Raw genomic sequence first — 22,609 nt, forward strand, 5'->3', positions numbered from 1 at the left:
ACACAGCTCAGTAAAGATGCACACATAAATGCTGCTGTTGCTTTGTTCTGTAGCCATGGTGTCATTTACTGAACGACAGCAGTTTTGCTCCTGATGTATTGACAGACAGGAGGAAGGCTTGATGTGTTTCTCTCTGTTCAGGGTGGCGGGCTGAGGTTGATTGACAGCAGCTCCGGGGTCGCGGTGTATCCGTTCTCCACAACTGAGCGCAGGATAGATCTCCTGCCAGAGAGCTTTCAGCATCAGGCCTCAGGACGAGCCGTCAGTAAGAGAGACTTCCACAGCGTCCTCAACAACATCCAGCGTCTGCTGCTCCGGGCCTCCTACGCTCAGGAACACAGCGCCATCTACAGGTGCACTGCAGCGCCGCAAACACACACACATACAAACACACACACATGTTTGTTTCTGTGAATTGTGGGGACTTATTATTATTAAATAAGTGATTCATACAACTTTATTCCAAAACTTCAGAAGCCATATAATGCTTTGTATCTCAAACTAAAAGTCTTCCTTCACTGATCAGCCTTTGAGAGCACATCATTGAGTCAAAATCAAGAACTGGATCAGTTCAGTTTGTGATTGGTTTTGTGAACTGAACTGAAGTCAAAAGAACAAATCATCCATGAATTAAGCATCATTTATTCTTTAATAAGCATGGCAAGGGTGGATGTTAAGGTTTTCAATAAAGAAGTAAAGTCAAGATGTTTCTGACTTTTTCTGGGAATGATTTAGAAAGTTGAATGGAACCCCAGCTGTAGACCATGGATTGCTATGAGCATTAGGGCTGACAAAATGTAACACATGCAATTAATCAAATGTTTAAAGGGGTCATAATATGCTGCTAAAAAGAACATTATTTTGTGTATTTGATGTAATGCAATGTGTTTATGTGGTTTAAGGTTCAAAAAACATTATTTTTCATATAATGTACATTATTGTTGCTCCTCTATGCCCCGCCTTCTGAAACACGTCAATTATACAAAGCTCATCGTTCTGAAAAAGCGAGGTGTGCTCTGATTGGCCAGCTATCCAGTGCATTGTGATTGTCCGAATGCCTCAAGCGTGTGGCGGAAATGTTACGCCCCTCAACATACTGTGATGCTGTCTCCCAGGCCAGCAGCATGAGACTCAGTCCAGCTGCTCTGCTCGTGCACATCCCATCATTGGTTCTCTTTTAGCAGTTCAGTCAATGTACTGTTTGGAGTAACTGCCCCAAACTAAAATAGACTTTTAGTTTGTTTGTTTGATTGTTTGACTATTTTGTATGTTGTAGCGCTTTGAGCATGTGAAAGGCGCATTATAAATAAAATTTATTATTATTATTATTATTATTATAACTGAATAACTCGGGATATAGTTTATTTCGCATCAGAGGGAGTGTAAGGCACGTTTATAAACCGAATAACTTAAGTAATTTATGGATTAGTGTGTACTGGAGACACAAACCATTTCAAACGATTCAGACAGATTTGGTGAACTGGTACGAGTGGTTCACTAAGAAGATTCGTTCACGATCCGGACATCAGTAGACGAGACAAAACAAATAAAACACATTACAAGTGAGGCATTTGTTGCATCCAGTGAAGACATAATTACTGATAATAATGACTTATACTGTCTTTTTACGCGTAGCGAATCACGCCACGTAAACATAAAACCATGTCTGCCTTTGTGATCTGAGAAACAACAAGCACTACTCTACACTGCTCAAAACTCACGTTTGAATCATCAGTGGCATCCTCAGTGCACATACTCTCACAGGAATAAACGTACTTACAGGCTGTGAGTCAGAAGCGCCAGACTGTCCTTGCAAAGTTTAAACTGCACACTTTATAGAAACAGCCGTAGTGCCACAGACACATTGTAGGCTACTCTCACAGGAAACAGTCCTCCATAAAATGCACTGCACACATCTGAATATTTGGATTGAACTGTTCTGGAACAGTGTTGTAAATACAACTTAACCACTGATTTCTAGTTGTGTCCTCTTTTGGAAGACCAAACAAAGTAGTTTCACTTTCACAACGAAACACAGTGTCTCCACAACATGGCAGCAGTGGCAACAGAGAGAATAAAAGTTAGGCCTTCTTTCTTTGCGTTAACATTTGGGCGGTGTTATGCAAATCTCCCCACATACTGACGTAGACATGTGGGGGCTAGAGCTGAAGATCTTTGCCCGAACCCGACGGGACCCGATGGGAACCGACGGCTTCGGTTGGGTTCGGGCTTAATTTATATCATTTTACACGGGCTCGGGCCGGGCTCGGGCTTGCGCTCCGGTTTGCAAGGTAAATGAGCGGTCATGTGATGGGTTTCGATTAGCGCAAGAAAAACGCGATACGTTTTGGTTGCACCAGCAACTAAAGCAAAGTCTGAGGTGTGGAAAAGTTATGACCATGTTTATAATGAGAATAATGAGCCAGTGGGTTATATTGCTGGACGCACCATCAGTGAGTGCAGGAACGTGCTGAAGCCATCTACAGTGGATTCAATAATTTTCCTCCACAAAAACATGTAGACCTAGCCTAATCTTGGTGAGTAAAGGTTTTTCTAATTATAACTAAATATTAATTGAGTCTAAAATGCATAATGTAGACAGAGGATATAGGCTAATGTTGGCATTATTCTTTTATTACATTTCAGCTGCTAATGGCGATGCAAATCCTGCCTAGGCCTATTTAGAGTGCTGAGATGTTACGATGTTACAGAGGACTTATTTTATTTCTTTGTTCCAACTTCCAAGTCGCCTATAGCCTAAGTTAGTCATGAATAAAATTATGTTAAACATGTATAAATGACTATGTTTTTACAGCTCTAGTCTAATGGCCAAATGTGCGCACATTTGAATAATGTGGGGCTGTAAACGGGTTCGGACTTTTAAAAAGCTGTCAGTCAAATTGTACTTGTCGGGCTCGGGCAGAAATCTGTCGGGCTCGGGTCCTGTTGGGCCTAACTTTTAAGGCCCGATTACAGCTCTAGTGGGGGCATGTTAGAATGAGGTGTTTTAGGGGGGCGTGGTTGACTTAACTTTTATAAAGGATATCTCTTTGGATTTGACACTTTAGTCTTTACAGATCTTCTTTATGCACCAAGAGCTTGTAACACTCCAAAGAGACAGGAAGTGAAGGCCCGCGCTGTGGAGGTGTGCCAGTGTCCTCCCGGATATGACGGCACTTCCTGTGAGGTAAGCCAGAAAAACAAAGCTACATATAACAACGTAAAATGGACGGGAGATGCTCTGATGTCTGACAAGGGAGAATTTAGACCCTTCTCTGAAAGCTGACACTGATGGTAGTCAGTGTTGGGGGTACCGTGAGTTACGTAATCAGATTACTTTTCCAAAGTAACTAGTGAAGTAACACATTACTTTTAATTTAGAGGAGATTTTTCAAATAAGTAACGGCAGCATGTATTGACTGACAGCTCTGGTGTTGCCATGGTGACAGAAATCAGGAGTAAGTGCAGAGGGTTGTGTGTGAACATGATCTTACTGTAGTTCTATCTAGACTAAATAAGAACATGTATTTACTCATCTCACCGGCACAATAGCAGATTCAGTATACCTCAAAATAATGCAAACTCAGAATAATATACAGTACAAACATGCAATAATTAAATATGTTAAATAAGACAAATATAATTAATCCCATTTTATTAACCAATGTCTTTGCTGCTGACCTTTGATGATCCAATTCAACCATACTAAGCAAAAATGACACATTTGTGTTTTATTTGTGTTATTGCTGAAAGGTGTTGAACTTCTCCTGCGTCATGTTCTTCATGCGATTTGTTTGAGCTGCGCCCTCTACTGTACAGACGTGATTTAACATTTCCTTCAGGCGGATTCAGCCGGATTCATTTCACTTTTGGTGCGAAAGGGCTTTTACATATGTAAAAGAAGATATTTTTATATTAAAAACAAACAAGCAAGCCCTGCCAAGATTTAAAAAGAAACTCATAAGTAACGTAATGCATTACTTTCCATAAAAAGTAACTATGTAATTACTTTTTAGGGAGTAATGCAAAAAATGTAGTGCATTACTTTTAAAAGTAACTTTGCCCAACACCTTCCTCCTGAGGAAGAGATGTGAAAGTTTGAAAATAAAGCTGTCAGAAGTCACTTCAAAGGGTTAAACCAATCCCACTGTCATTTATTCACTTTCCTGATGCTGTTAATGTTTTCTGTCGAACACAAAGAGAAATGTGAAGAATGCCCTGAAGACCAAAAGAGACTGTCTGACCGACATGTAAAATATACATGGTTTCATTTAAAACTGATGCATATGTAGGTCGACCCATATGTTGGCATCACCCTGGTTACCTCCACATAAAACCAATATGATTTTTCCATTGGCTTTTCAATAATTGCAGAACATGAGCTCTGTAACCAACAAACGTTTATGATTCTTACAGGTTTTGCTCATAATGATAAGCTTCACAACTTTTGAACACAACTTTTATGAATTTTGATGCCTAAATACAATCGTCGAAAGGAAAAAGCTAAGCATAGGATATAAACAAATTTCACTGCCGTTGCATGACTTTAACAGCTCTTTCTATTTTTGAAAAGTACAGTAGAATGGTTTTCAAGAGCATGATTATAACACAATGAGGCAAGTGAGTAGATGAGTTTTCCTGTTCTTTGTGAAGTTTAATGTCTCTGACAACCGCTGTAGTGCCATTTAGACCCTTGTTATCAACTGCCTTTTTCAAGACATTTCAAGAGGTTATTACTGATGTATTTTATTTTGTAGAAAATATATATTAATGTAAAATATCTTTAGCTTGTGTTCACCACTGACCTCCCTATTAAAAAAGTTATATATTTAAAATGCATATATTTCATACTAAGTATAAATTTTACGTATTCACTGACATATCGCTCAAGACTTACTGATATAAAAGTTATAATTAAACTTTATTTGGAGTACTACTTGTGTACTACAAGCCCAACATGTGTTTTAATGTCACTATTGATGAGGGTTTTATGATCTTTGAATAATATTACTCTTTAAATGTAAGATATTTAACGTGTATCGGAAGTATACTTGCAATAGTTTCACTTTATCACAATCAAATATACTTCAGTATATCTTTAGATGGACTTTAGCACTACTTCCCTACAATTAAAGTGCATTAAACATAAAATTAGTTCTTTTAAGTTAGCAGACTTTAAGTATGCCAGTTTAGTATACTAAAAGTACAATTGCAGGATATTTTTATTAAGTACATAAAATTATGTAAATATATTTGTAATATCCTTAGCATGAAATAAATGTATTTCAAATGCATTTAAGTATATTTATTTATTCACTATGGCTATTTCAGGCATTTAACAAAAAACCCACTGACTTTCAGCATGATGGAACCAGAAGCACTATCATTCAGTTCTATCATGTCTGGGTTTTGGCCTCCAAAAATATATCATACAGCCAGGGGCGTAGCAAGCTTTTCAAAAGTGTGGGGGATGGATGTGGTTTGTTTATTAACAATAAAAACAATTAATACAGTGACAGAGGGGTACAAAATGTATAACATACGAGATATAAAAAGCTTCCCATTTAAATGAGTGATACTAGATAAGTATAAACAACACACTCGGAACACATAGAAAAATAAGTCAAAACTCTGTTGTGCAAATACACAACAGTAGACTTGCTAAAGAATCAGAATCAGAAAGTACTTTAATAATCCCAGGGGGAAATTATTTTTGTTAAAATCTCCAGATATACCGCCTCCTCAGCACGAGCTGACCGAGAAATCTAACACACCAGGAGGAGGGGCGGGACTTAAGGCAGAACAGCCAATCATCAGCCGGTCACACTCAAAGCCCACATCACCACTGTCATGCACGAGAGCGACGCCCCTTGTTTCATTACTGGATGAATCAGTGTTTTTGAACAAATCTCTTGAATAGAGGAGCGACTGTAGTTAGGCGTTTGTGCAAAACTGCGGAAAAACTGCAGAAAAAGTGCGGGTGTTGAACCCTCTCACCGGGAAAAGTGTGGGTGTTAAAACACCCACATACAGCACTCTATTAGCAATTTTTTTTTTTTTTTTTCTGTTCATCCTAAATGAATATATATTATTTCACAGATATAAACAAAGGGGACTATACTATACAAATTACACTTCATCTGCTGCTAACAACCTCGAACAGGACTCTGTCTTTATGGGTTCCAAATGATAAACTGGCAAATCCAGACACTGCTGTTGTCCAGAGGTGTTTATTGAAGCTGGTCGGTGTGTTTTAAACAGTGTCCAAGTGGAACAATGCACTGACAGTCTGACATACCTGTTCTGTACTGTCAGGTGTTCCTCATGCTCCTCCTGAGACAAACCCTGATCAAACTGCATTAGCAGTGGGATGAATATCTAGTTTGTTTCAGGGAGCGTGTGTGTGTGTGTGCAGGGGTGGCTGACTGTGTTGAATCTCTGGGATATGCTTTCTCTCTGCATAAGTGTCTCCTCTATTAAAGCTGCAGTGGTTATTGATTTCTGAGCGAGCAGATTTTTATGCTGATGTGAGCAGGTCCCACTGGCGAAGAGACAGAAATTACTGTGTCATCTCAACCGCAGGATAAACCCTCCTGTGACATCACCAGAACTCAAAGCCCAGATAACACACACACACACACACACACACACACACACATTTACTCGGCTAAATGAGGACACACCAGAGAGAAGCTAATTGTAATGACTACAGACAAAATCATAATAGAAAATATTTGTTTTCTTTATAGTAAAATGTGTTTGTTTTATTTACAAATATATTTTCCTACTGAAACAGTCCACAGTCAAGTCACACATCAAGCACACTTGAGTTTTCATTGTACTGCACACATACTGTATGTGTGCTGATCAATTTTTAGACCATCAGTCAAGGTTTGGAATACTTAAGATGTTTTTTAAAAATGTTTTTGACAGAAGTTTCTTCTGATCACCAGGGCTGCATTTATTTGATCAAAAAATACAGCTTAAACAGTAATATAGTGAAATATTATTACAGTTTAAAATAGATGTTTTCTCTGGGAATATCTGTTAAACTGTAATTTATTCCTGTGATCAAAGCTGTATTCTCAGCATCATTACTCCAGTCTTCAGTGTCACATGATCTTCAGAAATCATTCTAAAATGCAGATTTTCTGCTCAAGAAACATTTCTGATTATTATCAATGTTGAAAACAGTTGTGCTGCACAATACTTTTTTGTGGAAACTGTGATGCTTTATCATTTAAAATCTGGGTTAAGTATGATTTATTTATTTATTTTTTAAGAAATAATTTATATTTATAATTTTGTAACATTTACAATATCAGAATATTATTAGCATATTATTATGATTTCCAAAGGATCAGGTGATACTCAGGACTGGAGTGATGATGCTGAAAATTCAGCTTTGATCACAGAAATAAATTACATTTTAACAAATATTCATTTTCACATGTATATTCACTATTTTTCATTGTAATGATATTTCACTGTTTGTGCTGCTTTTGGGTTAAATAAATGCAGCTTTGGGAAGTAGAAGAGACTTCTTTCAGAAAAATATTTATATTTATTTATATTTATGTGTATATAAGTCTTAATTATTCCAAACTTTTGATTAGTAGTGTGTAAAAGCCTAAATTAAATCTGCTCATCATGTAAAGTGATCATGTCTCTGCAGGGGACTTGAATTAAATCACTCAATCATATGAATTGCATAAAGACTGTACGAAGATTTTGAAGCCTCAGAGCATTGGTTGCATGGACTTTGTGAACATAAACAAAATTCATTTATATTTTGAAGATGAACAATAGTCATGCAGGGTCTAGAAGGGCAAGAGGGTGGATATGATGACAGAATGTGTATTTTCGGATGAACTATCTCTTTAAATGTTCCCTGTGTGTCTCAGCTCAGTGTTGGGAAGGACGGGCTGCTCTGAGGGTGACGGGGTCAGCAGGGTCACTGGAAGACAGCAGGAAAACCAGTGTGATGTTTATCACTGTAGTCATTTCCGATATCCACTTCATATTCAGCATGTGTGTGTAAGACCTCTGCCGTCAGCAGTTCTAGTGATCTGCCTACCTAGACAGCACATTTAGGCATCGTCCTGATGTGAAGGCTGCTCTGAACTACAGGTAGGTAGCACAATTATTCTGCTTCATTAGATATCATGTTTTGACCAATAGCATGCAGATAAAAAAATAATTGAATTAGTTGTAAAATAAATGTCAATTGTGATTCCATGGTGACAGCTGGGTAGAAAGTAAACACTGAGAACAATCACTCCAGTATAAGAGGAAGAAGAGAGCAACTTCAGGGACATTAATGAAAAGAAAAAAACAAGGCATTTCGAATAAGAACACACACACACGCACACACACTGACATGCTCTGTCTGAACAGGCGTTTATCAGCCGGCTCTATAAACTTCTCTTGTGCTTCAGTTGACTGAAACAAATCTTCTCCCTCATTTAGTAAATCAAAGCACTCTGCTCTACAATGATCCATCAATTAGCACAGCACCGATTAATTACTGGCAGCACAGACACTCACACACTGATGCACTTTCAGTCAAACCTGACCAAAACACCACACTCATCCTTGTGAAGAATCATGTGTGTTGATGTATTGAAGTTATTGTGTGTGTTTTCACAGATGTGTGCGATGGGCTACCGCAGGGTGAATGGGATGCTGTATCACGGTGTGTGTGAACTCTGTCAATGCCACGGACACACGGAGCGCTGCCATGACATCACTGGACACTGCCTGGTAATGTGTGTGTGTGTGTGTGTGTGTGTGTGTGCATGTAATTAGTTTTAATGACAACACAGTTTGTCATAACTTAACACAGCTGCTCATTTCCAATAAATATTTTGGGTAACACTTAAGTATAGGGACCAATTCTCACTATTAACTAGTTGCTTTTTAGCATGCCTATTAATAACACGTTTATTAGTACTTATAAAGCACATATTCTGCATGAGCATGTTCTACATCCCTAATCCTACCCAATGCCTAAATTTAGCAACTAACTATTAATAAGCAGCAAATTAGGAATGTATTCAGGCAAAAGTCATAGTTAATGGGTTGTTAATGGTGAGAATTGAACCTTAAAAAACAGGTGTGACCGTATTTTGTTATTTTTCTTTTTTTACTTTTTTTCATAGTGAGTGTACAGAATTGTCATTGCTGCTTTTTTTGTTGTAGCTGTTTGCCCATAATAACAGAACTGCATTACAACACAATCTGCTGTGAATGCAGTTCAGATGGAGTCACAGAAAACAGAACCATTACAATTCCTGTGTGTGTGTGTGTGTGTGTGTGTGTGTGTGTGTGTGTGTGTGTGTGTGTGTGTGTGTGTGTGTGCGTGTGCGTGCGTGCGTGTGTGTGTGTGTGTGTGTGTGTGTGTGTGTGTGTGTGTGTGTGTGTGTGTGCGTGTTGCAAGCTCTCTTCTGTCTTCTTCTTTCTCTTCTATCCAGTGAGTGTGTGATTGTTAAGCCAGAGTAAAAAATGGGTTGTTTATTTGTATGCATTATGTAAACACATACAAGGTTTGTGTGTGTGTGTGTGTGTGTGTGTGTGTGTGTGTGTGTGTGTGTGTGTGTGTGTGTGTGTGTGTGTTGCAGGACTGTAGGGATCACATGGTCGGACCGTACTGTGACCAGTGTGCTTCTGGATATTATGGAGACCCCACCAGAAGAACTGCAGATGACTGTCAGTCATGTGCTTGTCCTCTTCTCAGCCCACCAAACAAGTAAGTCAGCACTGATAACAGGAAGTCATGAAATCAGAACCTACAAATAAACACTCACCAACCATAATCAAAGCAGTTTAAACAGTCACATAACAGTATTTTCAGATTATTATTGTATGCAACTATCAGGCTATATTATGTTCTCCATACAGTATATTACATACATATCCTCCTGAGACCCAGCCATAGACTTGTTCCTCTGTAGAAGACAATATATTTTAGCAAATAGGCCAAATAGTCTATAAGATCATTCTGCAATATCTTTCATAACCTAATTGAGAATCATCTTTGTACAAAGTTTTGCTAAAAATTGTTTGGTGAATGGAAGCAAAATAAAACAAAACCTTGTTTTTGCCTGGATTACTTCTACAGAGAATATAGCAAAAAATATCAATAAAATAACTTTTTTTTTGTAAAGTTTTTTTTTTTTTTTCAGTATTTCTTATGCTCCAAACAATATAAAGGCACAGAAAAAAAAAGAAATCAAAAAAGTAAAAAAAAAAAAGTTTCAAGTAAAGAAATAAAGAAACAACCCTATTGCACTGTAAAACTGAATCAAAATAACAAAGATACTAAATCAAATATGTATTCATAAAATCATGGTTTGAGCTGGCATTGCTACAAATGTGTGTGAACAATGTGCCTTCAGTGGCACAACAGCTTGTCATTGGGGATATCACCATACTTCCCCAATCCAACTATTTAATCACAGTACATTCAAATAATTGTTTTCTGAAATGTTATATTTAAACATGCAAATGAACTACTATCTAATTAAATATGCACTAATTTGCAAGAACTTCCAGAACAGAAATATGAACATTGGAACTAGGATTGAAATTCTTGTTTGATTTTGTTGACACATCAGTGTTAAAGGTTACATTTTCAACATGGTTTGAGGAACAAAATGTTAAAATGCTAAACCAGGCAAATGATATATGAGTAACTCCCTCTTCGAAAACCTTCATATAGATAGGAATAAAACTGTAAAGTTTGCTTTATGTAAGTGCTGCTGAAGTGGAGATTTCTGAAAAAATATATATATATATATATATATATATATATACATATATATATATATATATTAATAAATAAATTGCATGTAGTCGTCTTAAAGGGAAAACTTAAAGGGTTAGTTCACCCAAAAATTAGCCCATGTTTTACTCACCCGCAAGTCATCCTAGGTATATATGACTTTCTTCTTTCAGATGGATCCAGTCGGAGTTATATTAAAAATTGTCCTGGCTCTTCCAAAAATTGAGCCAAGCTCTTCCTGGCTCGTCCTGGCTCTTTGTAATGGCATGGTTCTGGTATGGCATTTTGTTCAACAGTCCGAAAGTAGTCAAATAAAGCGCATCCATCCATATTAAAACATAAATCACATGGGGGGGTAAAGGCATGCTGTAGTGAATTTAGTGTAGCATCACTAAAAGAAACTGCTGTGTGCAAACAGGTTTCCCGAACATTGCTATTGGTTAGTCATAGAGTCAGTGTTGCGTCTGTGTTGCTATGCTGGCCTGGTCGGGATACTGGAAGAGACTGAGCAATGTTGTGATCGTGCCAGATTCTCAAACAACACAATAAACCTAAGTCTTATTTTTAGCATTGTAGTATTTATAAGAATGACTTGTAGCTCTTCCAGCATGCAACTCAGTAACTGGCGCATGATTTCAGCACTAGGCTAATATTGGCTGTAGCATGCTAGTGGCTAATCCAGAAAGAGTAGACATGTCCCAGAATCCAACAGCTGAGCATACCACATCCTCAAGCAGGCTAAAGAAAATGTTATTCCCCTCCTGCACTCAGCATTCCCAGCATGCCCCTCACCTGGGCTCCAGTGTCATCTGAAATAGTCATTATGCTAGAGCTGACGGCAGAACCTGACCTCGCTGCACAGGGTTTGCCCACCAGCTAAACCGTCTTGGGCATCAGACTCTCTGGTGTCGGTTAGATCCAGAGTGAGCACTTATGATGAATGGGAAGGATGTTTTTAATTTGCTGCTCTTTTGTTTTTCTCTTTGTCCCCTTGTTGGCTCAAAAACACCATAGTTTCAGTCCCACATGTCATGTCGATGCCAGGGGTGATGTGATCTGTGACCGATGCCTGCCAGGTTACACGGGCACACGCTGTGACAGGTAAGACGACAAGGTTTTACCTCCAGACTTTACCTTCAGTGGGGTAAGTTGTGCCACTTTTTACTCAAGCTCTCCTCTATACAAAAAGAAACAAAACTGGTTATAGCTAATGATATTTCATGGTCTTTAACGTCAGGCCATATAGTGCATGCACAATTATTAGGCATGCTGATATTCTGATCATATTTTTTTCCAAGCACATTTTACCAATTCCAAAGCACATCAATCCTAAAATTGCACATCAATCCTATTAATTGTGTATTTAATCATTCATAAGTGATAATTGTCCATGAAGGCTGGAAGTGAAAAACTGTATATTTCTTGTACATCACCACCCACTGCCACTTATACTATGGTTCAACAAAACAGCTCAAATACACGTACTGTATAAGAAAGACAAAACAGCACGTTTGAAAGCATTTTTATATCACTTTTGCATTTGTTAGCACTATCGGGTAGGTTTGGGGTTTTGTATGGGGGGGTTGTTATTTTACAACACAATGGAGCATTAACCTTTCAGCGACACTCCCCGGACATTTGAATTCTGAACTGCCGCAATATGTGCCTGAAGCAACCTGATAAAAATGGAGCCTCAGTTGTAGCATTTTACCCAAAATGCCAGCTGTGGGGTAAAGTGTGTCAGATATTTGGGCTAAGATGTACCAGCAGCATTTGTAAAAGCAAACTTGTCCTTTGTATTTAAAATGTTTTTTATTTGAAATGTTAACCAGTCACATTGATTCAGCTTTACATGACACAGCAATCTGTGTGACCGGATCACTTTGTTTATTCAGAATTCATACATCTACAGTGCGTGCATAATCAGGCATGTTGATATTGTGATCATAATTTTTTTTTCCAAGCACTTTTTACCAATTCCAAACCACATCAATCTTAATAACTACTGTTGATTTTGTATGTAATCATTCATTAGTGATATATAATTGTCCATGAAGCATAGAAGCAAAAACTTCTTATATTCAGGTGTGAATAATTATATAGCACCTTTTTCTTTTTTTCTTTTCTTTTTTTTTTTTAGATAAAATGAGCCAAAAAAGAGGTTTAACTCAGACTGAAAAGTCAAAAATGATTCAATCCCCATGAGAAATATTCAGAATGAATGCAATATAGAAATTGCAAAGTTAGGACATGACCGTTGGACAGCAAAATGCCCACTGGGTATTTTTAGTCAATAATTTTTTGTCAATCTCTGCAAGACAGACTTTTCAGGATAGGGGATGGACTAAAAATGATCTCCCAAAACATACTGCCAGAAGATGTGGTGCTGGTCACTCTCAACTAAGACTGCAGCAGTTTTTACTTATAGGTACTTTTTTTTAGTTTTGCAGAAACGCAAGCAGAGACATATTTCCAATGATCCTTGGTTAGTTACTTTTACACTAACAATATTTAAAATGGCCCCAAATTTAAAATAAATGAATGAATAATAACATATCTCAGTTTACCCAAAAGTCCCAAGCTGGGTTGATTTCTGATGATGCAGTAGATTCATTTTTGATGCAGTTTTGAAACTTGACCAGAACTTCCCTGCATAATTTTAATGGCATTGTACCAACACCTTAATGAGTCATCTACAGTCACTGCAAGACGTCATACTGTAATTGTGCTCAAGACATTCCAAAAGGGGAGGCAGCATAAATGTTCACTAGAAAAAAATGTTTGTAGTTCATGCCATTATGCTTAAGTATTGTTAAAAATAGCAGAATCTAACTAAAACTAAATAGACTATTTTACTCATCTTTTGTGTTTGCTTGTATTTTTACGTTTGTTAGAATATCACATTATTAGCTTGGCAATTTAACACTAAACTCTTGAAATCAATATAATTTCAACTCTTAAAATCATTTAGCAGATGCTATTATCCAAAGTGACTTACATTGCATTCAAGATATTTCGTCAGTTCATGCATTCCTTGGAAATCAACACATAATCTTGGCATTAATGCTGCTTATGTAGAAATCAGTTATGAGATCAGTCAGTTTAGTGGTTCCTTTTCATTTAGGATGCAGCCTTAGAAGGACACCTCCTACAAGGGCAGTAAAAAAAATAATTTGTGTCCTCTTCAGTAACTCTTCATATTTCACATTATTCTTCATATTATTCATATATCACCGCGCGTGTGTGTGCGTGCGTGCGTGTGTGTGTGTGTGTGTGTGTGTGTGTGTAAAATGCCAAACAACACCATATGTTTGAGTTTGTAATGTGTTTGTTTGAGTAGACTAGTCAAACAAATCTTAATCTCTAGGCCATATGGATCTCTATCTTGGTGTGACATGAAATAAAATTCAGGGATAAGATCGAACAAATGGCTTGACCCTCTGTGGTCAGTGCAAAGTGGACACAAACACAATATAACACAAAGCAGAATACCTTGCTAACATTGGCAGCTATGGCACTCTGTCTTAATTTCATTAGCATCAGCAATCACTGAGCTCATCTATCTTGCAGAATATTACCATCAGTCACTCTGTTTATTTCTCTTTCTTTCTCATCCCTTTATGTTCCCCACAGGGCATCAATCTCTCTCATTCTCTGAAGGTTGACATACTGATGTGTTAGCATTAGCATATGCTGCATTCTGGGGATGTTGCATTGGCAGTCGCACCAGCTCTGTATGCAGACTAAATCTCAGTGGTGTCATGGAATACGGCCTCTAGGTGGAAGAAAGTTCTCGGCTCTGCTGTGACCCCATCCCTGAAACAGATGGAGAGGGACGGCTGCAGTGCCACGCTAGCTGGCACCAAAGCTCTCCACGCTGAGCCATTAGCAGACACAAGGTGGAGGGAATGGAAACGAGGGAGCTGGTGGTGTGTTATGGAGGACAAGCGAGAAAAGTTAGAGAGTGAATGGAAAGGTTTCACGTTCTGGGAAAAGCCAGGGACAGACACACGTTAATGGGGGGAGATGGGACCGATCCATCACTGCTCAGATGGGGCTCGAACCCAGTCTGTCCCCTGAGAGACCCACTGAAAGAGATGTGAAGGACATACTTCACACAAACTCAGTCATGTTGCTCCTAAAAGGTGTTCTTAAAAATGCTTTGTACCAAGGCCATTCAACAGGGAAGCCACATTAAATGGAGCACAGATAGAGACTTAATCACACACGTGTCAAGGGAATTTCAAAGGAGATCTCAAGAATTCCTCAAAGAATGCTCAGATAATCTGCTATGAGAAGGCAGAGATCTCAATATGAACTCAAACATTTATCATCGAAATTTCCTAAATCTGCATTTCCCAAAAGTACTGTATGATTAAGCATACTGTAGGGACCTTTGGTACCAAGGGGCTTCTTCAATCTACTTGATTGCTTTTGGGAAACATCAATGAATCCATGTTTGTTGTATAGTTTTATACTTGTATGCCATCTACTGTCTCATCAGTGCCTCTTTATTTGTGTGTTCTATAGTATTTTAAGAGAAACATCTGAGATAAAGTTGACATTTCAATGAAACTTTAAAACTCAGCATTGTCCAACATGGCCATAAACACCATAGACATCGAAGAGGATATGTCAGTTCCAGTGTTCAGGTTAGCAGTCAGCCAATATATACTTTTCAGTGGTTAAATCTTAAATTATTACATTTAGTCTCAATAGATCCTAAACATGCAGTTATACTGTATATTTGGCCAGAAGTCAAAAGTTGCACATAACTGTCTCTCTTTAATTGCAACAGGAATCATTGCAAAATACAAGACACCATACATAATTTTCAACAACAGATTCCAAACTTCAGAGAAACAGTATCCAGTATCTGTAGAGCAAAACTGAGCCCACTGGAGTGCTACCAAAGTCTGTAAAGCCTGTTTTATTAGAGTACAGGATGAGCAACAAGTGTCACAATTGCTGATTTCTTCAATATTGAAATATCTTATTCTTTTTAAGATGCAACTTCAGAGACTTTAGTGTTGATTGCAATGATGACTGACCCTCATGAAACATAAATTGGAGATCTAAATTCCAAATGCACAGCCACACAAAAACAGCCACACAAACCGAATCCAGATTATTTGATTTACATTTGTATATTATATTTATAGTCTAAGCTACTCTTGGGGGTTTATACAGAGTTTAATGTAGTTGTGCTTTACTATTTGGATATTAATGTGATTCTTATGTAGATTAACTCCCCAAACACCCATTTCAAGTCTTGGAGTCTCTATTAATGAGTTGAATCAGTTGTGTTTGATTAAGGAGACATACAGAATGTGCAGTTCTGTACGCTCAGTTCAGCTGGGGGCTCCAGAATTATGGGTGGGAACCACTGGTCTATAGGACTGCTAAATATATTGAATCAGAAATCACTTGTACCGTGTAGAGTTGTAGTAGCGTACTCAGCAGAAACCCTTGTCAGTGACCAGCTTTACATCACGTGCACCAAAATATTGGCAAGAAAGTGCCGTTCTGAATTATTATGTAAACACAGAGAGACAGCCACTTACTATTGGATCTGCATGTATATAAATATATGTATATATGTAGATAAAAAGTGTCCATTTTTTGTCTCCATGTACAGTACATGTTCTCAGAGTGAAAGCTCAGTTTGAGCCTGCTGTTGCAGTTACACTGCAGTTGTGCAAGCTCTGTGAAACAGGTCTTATATTCATCATCCCACCTCCCTGCTTCATTCACACACTGTGTATGTGTTTGTTGGGAAGCTTGCTCTGAGAGTGTAGTAGGCAATCAGTAACAGTAATGGGCTTTGTGATACTTTCAGTTTAAGAATCACTGACCCAAAACAGGAAAATCCAATACCCGCCTCTCTCCACCCCACTCAGTCTTTCACTGACCTATTTCAGCTCAGTCCCTCTATGGCGCCTGGTCCTGCTCTGAAATAGAGTACTTATGCTTAGTTTGGCCCTGCGCAGCCAGATACACCAGAAACAGTGAGCGAGTCGGAGAGAGCAGGCTTGGGTGAATGAGGTAAAGAGAGGACAGAAATAAGAGTTTGGAAGAGTCCCAGGTTTTTTTTGTTCAATAATTGTTCCCTGGTGTGCAGACACACAGGAAGTTGGCCGTATATATGGCCTGGGTTAAAGACACCTGGCCCTAGTTATCAGTGCTTAAGATGGCTCTCTTGCAGCAGAGCTAACGACAGGAGAAATTATGAACCAGCACCAGAGGGAGAGGAAGAGCCAGCCTTCGATGCTCAGTTACCCTTTAATGGGTAACAAAGCAGTGCAGATGTGACAGTCTGTCTGACAGTGTGTTGGGGGTTATGTATTTTTGAAATGGTAGGTGAGGACATTTCCATTTACACTGTTACATAAAGAGATTCTGTAATCATTTCCTAACCCTTGTTTACGCCTGATGACTTCTAATTTGTCCATTAATGAATACTAGATGTTAGTGTCTTATTATACTAAATGCTAATTAAAAAAAAAAATGATAATAAAATATGAAAATAGTGAAAATAAAAAACTGCAGAATCAGATTTTTCATTGTAATTTGGCCTAGAAGAATGTAAACAAATGCCGCTAAATCGGACCTAAGACAGAGCCTTGTTGCACTCTGTATATATCTGTTAAAGATCAGTCACACTACACTTTTTGTTCCATTGACTTCCATTCATGCCCATACACCGTGTGACCAATACAAAGCCGATTCACTACGGCATGACCTCGTAGCTGATTTAAAATAACATCAATTTAAAACTATAACACTGCAGGAAAGTGGAGTAGATTGTATGTTTTAACAATTTGGATTTATTATTTTTTGTTAGTTGTTGAATTGAAGTTGTTAATAACACCCTGCAGACATGACGTATCCGAAAAATTATAAACATCAGTCTGACAAGTATTTTCTTTCTCATATTCTTAGATATGAAGCGATAAAATATCAGTTCCTTTATACTTTGTTATTTTTTACACTACAACATATGATTGGTTAATTTTTATTCCATTATCTGATCTTCACATTTTCCATATTGTATTTACAGTCATGTCCTTAGGAGGCCCTACCAAAGTATGAAATTACATGAAGTTCACTAACCACTTTAAATAGCAGTACCAGGTACAAAGTACCAGGACAGGCAGTTCTGGTAAAAATCACTTTTTTTAATGTAGCCCAACATAAGTAACACAACTATAAATGCAGATTTTACTGTATATGTACCAAGATGTCTTAAATAAGACATGAGCCCAGAGCATTTGTACTGCTGAAGGGATATTATTTCTTTTAAAGTTATTGTGAGATATAAGACTTTGTTTAAAGTTGAAATCTCCAGCCTGCACAGTTAGAACTAGATTCTGCACTAGCATGCTACTGTGACTGTAAAGACAGTCAAAAGCAATACCATATTCAATTAATAAGTCTAGCATGGCTCGCGGAATCCGCTGAGCGTGAGTGAAACATGGTGATTACTTTCTCTTTCTACCATCATGCAGATAGCGCAGTCGTGTGCAGATAAGCGCAGAGGAATCCATTTAACATGAAGGCAGTGGATATACTGTGCGTGTTTATCAGCCAGCAGCACAAGTTGCTTCAGTAGAGATATAGGACCCAAACGCACCGACAGCAGATAAGAAGAGCGGGTGGGCGAAGCGAGTGGAGGAAGTGATAGCCTCTCTTCCAGTTATATTTCCCTCACATTCTCATTGTCTGCGCTTTGTTTTGGCGAGAAAAGTCTCGGGCGTACTTTTCATGATCAAAATAAGGTTGTTCATCAGACGTACTGTAATGGAGTCAGTTCAGTCGTACACAGCTCCTCTCAAAGAGAAACGTTAAATGACTCGTCAGAAAATGCAATATACTTAAATGCTTTCCCTTAAGTGTTTCCATTTATCCCACTTTACCCCAGCTATTCTTGATAGACTATCTGTTAAGCTTAGCTTTATCTTCTACATATACTATCGCAACTGCTAAAGCAACCTCTGATCTGATACAAACCGAAATTACAAAACAATTATTACAAAACAAACCCACACACAGGGAGTAGGACCACAAGCTGGTTGACTGTACATTATCCAGCTCATTACAGTGCTACACAGCAAGTAATAAAACAAATGCATGTGAAAAGTTGATTTGAGTGTAAATTATTTTATCATGTGTGAGGAAAGATGGTTAAATGATGCATTATATAGTTGTGTGCCACTGTAGAAGGTCTGAAGTGTGTTTATTTGCCGAATTTTGCCTGTATACATCTCTAAAGCATGTATTCTCTCTACTTTGGGTGACCTCAGGTGTGCTAATGGATATTTTGGTCGTCCCAACATTCCTGGAGGTTCCTGTCAGCCGTGTACATGTAACGGAAACCTGAATGTTACAGCAGAGCTCAGCTGCGACCCGGTGACCGGAGCCTGTCTGCGCTGTCGTGAGGGATATGGAGGACCGGACTGTGAAAGGTGCGCTGACAGATACTTTGGAGATGCCCTTATAGCCAAGAATTGCCAAGGTGAGTGAAGGGTTGCTGAGTTTTATTGTTTTCATATCATAGCCCTTTAGCTAACAGCAACATGTGATGTCTAATCTCTTATAATCTCAATGTCAAGCAATTTAAGAATAAACGATTGGAAAAATTCTGAATATGTCACCAGAGGTAAGGCTGACATTTAACTAGAAGATCCAGCTGTGACCTTTTGATAAAAAAATATAATAATAATAATAATAATAATAATAATAATAATAAACAAACATAACATGAAAGAATTGTTCATAATAAGATCTATGACATGCATACAGTAAAAATATTAACTTGCCACTGATTTTTATAAATACTGTTTAAACCAAAAGGCAGATCTACTATGACCTCCGAGTTTGTCAGATGATTATTTTTGGTTCTGTAGAAGACATCTAGAGTGATTTCAGCTTTTTAAAAGCCATGTTTACTGAGTGAATGCCCTGTGAAGAACTACACGACCCATAATCCTGTAGAGAGATCTACCAATCAAGTCACTGTTGCCATGATCGCAGTTGTAGACAATTCCTTTTGTGTGTGTGTGTGTGTGTGTGTGTGTGTGTGTGTGTGTGTGTGTGTGTGTGTGTGTGTGTGTGTGTGTGTGTGTGTGTGTGTGTGTGTGTGTGTGTGTGTGTGTGTGTGAAATTGTAATTTCATGGCCTTGTTATTACTTCATTATTACACAAAATAATTTAGACATTTATTATACAATAATATTTTATATTATGAATATCATTGTTTTTGTAAAGTTAAGATGAATTTGAAGAAGTCAAATTCTTCTAAGAAACACACATTATTATTAGATTCCATAGTGTGTTGTAACACTGATTTTAGAGAAGAAAAAAAAAAAACCCAAATCGGGCACCCTCTGTTAAGCACTCTCCAACTACAATGAAATGTGGATATTTTGCGCCCTTCCTATTTGGTTGTCACTTTAGAATGTGTCTTTTTAATTTTTAATTTTTAATGTGTCTGTATTTGTAGAAATTAAACTGTGTTCTTCCAGAAAGCCTGTGTGTGTGTGTGTGTGTGTGTGTGTGTGTGTGTGTGTGTGTGTGTGTGTGTGTGTGTGTGTGTGTGTGTGTGTGTGTGTGTTATGTGAGTCGATCCAGTAGCTCGGGCCGTCTACCCTCAAGGACAATACACACAGATTCCCCTCCAACAAGTCTCATGCAACACCATCTGTGCTCCATTTCAGTCAGAGTCAGGCTGTTCAGAAAGTGTGTGTGTGCATTATATTGCAATGCAATCTGTCCTCCTGCATCCCTATAGCAGTGTGCCCATGGTTACACCACGCTGTAATTTTAAACAGGAGAGAGTCATTCTGTTTGATTGTTTTCCACACACACTGCACTGATTAATATGCATAGGGGTCACAGGATATTGAATAATCACACTCGTTTTTAATTTTCAGTTGTTATACAGTACATGCCAGAGGCAAGTTCAAAGCACATTTGGGTTGCACACATTTACTTGGTTGTGCATGAAACATGACAATGAAACAGTTTTCCCAGAGTCTATGTGTTCCTAATGATTTTATCAGTGCTTAGTGCATTTGATATGGTTATAATATTGAAAACATATTCAGATGGTGTGGTCCAAATTACAAAGAATTTGTAGTCAAATTTGTATTGTGAAAAATTGTGTAAAAAATGATTAATTGCTCATGTTGTGAAATTATAACTTTTCGAATAAAAATGTCACTCAAATTGTTATACTTAATTAAAAATCCTAAATAAACTAAATTAAAAATCCTAAATAAAAACATTTCACTAACATCAGACACATTGTACAAAAGTCAAATTTGAAAAGAAAAAAAATGCACTAAGTTTCAGTATGAACTAAAAGATACAAACCAGTGATGGTAGTGAAGCCGAACCGAGAGGATTGAGCTTAGATCTGTGCTGTAATCTTGTCCAATTACTGTCTATTTTTAACCTCTAAAGCATGTTTATATTTTAATGTAAGATAATAGGACTTTCTTTATTTCCATTGGAAATAACAAGTTTTGAAGAGCAGAATCAACAACAGAGCAATAGAGTGCAGCACAGTGAACAGTGGGATGCTTATAGAATTTGTTTGCATGACCTTCATTACACAGAAAGTCTTCTTTACCTGCAGTGTTATACACAATGAAGTACACCCCAGTTCCTCCTAAACACAATAACACTTTGTTTGGAATGTATGTCAAAACATTGATGGAAATGTCACTAATCATGATTTAAAGGGGTCATGACATGGATTTTGTATTTTTTTTTTTGCATTATTATTTAATATGTTCCTTGAGGTTTACTTATAATGTAAATAAAGTTTTTTGCATAGAAAATAAATTAATAAATATATATGTTGAAAAATGATTGTTAACCCTCTCTTTGAAATTACCTGTTTTTAAGGGTGGGTCCTTTAAAGCTTGTCAGTAATCGTCCACTGTTATGATTGGCTAATGTCATTGGGAAGATCATTCCACCAGCCAGAAATGGTGAATGAGAATGTTTTGGAAAGTGATTTTAAGCCTCTCTGGGATGGTACCATGAGGCGTCGCTCACTAGCAGATCTCAGACTTCTGGAGGGGATGTAGATTCGTAGTAGTGAGTGGAAGAAGGCGGGTGCTGAGCCTGTGGCTGTTCTATATGCAAGCATCAATGTCTTGAACTTGATGCGAGCCACAACCGTTAGCCAGTGCAAGGAGATAAAGAGAGGTGTAACATGGGCTCTTTTTGGGCTCGTTGAAGACCAGTCATTTTTACGCCAGGAATAATTACACCTTGGCAGGAACAATAAACATGATGGGGGTTGGTCGATCTTGGTGGAGTAGATAACCATTGCATGCTGTGTTGAAACCAGCAGGGTAGAATACCCTGATGGTGGGACTGAGAAGCTGGAGAGCCAGGCAGAGCCAGAAGAGTGGAGGGACAGGGTGACACCGCTGGACTGAAGGGTTTAGGTGGAGTTGCAAGGTAGGAAGCCTGAGGTGGAGCTGGGGACCAAAAAGACTGTGGCAGAGCCAGCTGGGAGCAAGGACCAAAAAGAAGCCAGAGGGAAAGAGGAGCCCAGTGGAGCCAAAGGGATGTAGGGCTGAGGTACAGCAAAAGTCCATGGCAAAGTCAATGTGATGATTGACAGAGCCGGAGGGATGAGGAACCTGGTGGAATTAGAAGGCTGACAGACTAGAGGCACTGAGGGAACAACGAACCAAGGTGGAGCCGAAAAGTCAAAGGACCGAGGTGGATTCCCAGGTTTCGGAAGTATGGGATAAAACCAGGGGATCTGAGGACCAGGGCAAAGCTTGCGATTGTGAGGTGGAGCTG

General features: G+C 38.2%; 1 pseudogene; it reads left to right on the forward strand.

Annotated features, from left to right (window-relative positions):
• Positions 1–22,609, forward strand: part of LOC109113227 — a 186,710-nt pseudogene that overhangs the window by 137,529 nt on the left and 26,572 nt on the right.

The sequence above is a fragment of the Cyprinus carpio genome, chromosome B20 (genome assembly GCF_018340385.1).
Source record: "Cyprinus carpio isolate SPL01 chromosome B20, ASM1834038v1, whole genome shotgun sequence".
Lineage (NCBI taxonomy): Eukaryota > Metazoa > Chordata > Actinopteri > Cypriniformes > Cyprinidae > Cyprinus > Cyprinus carpio.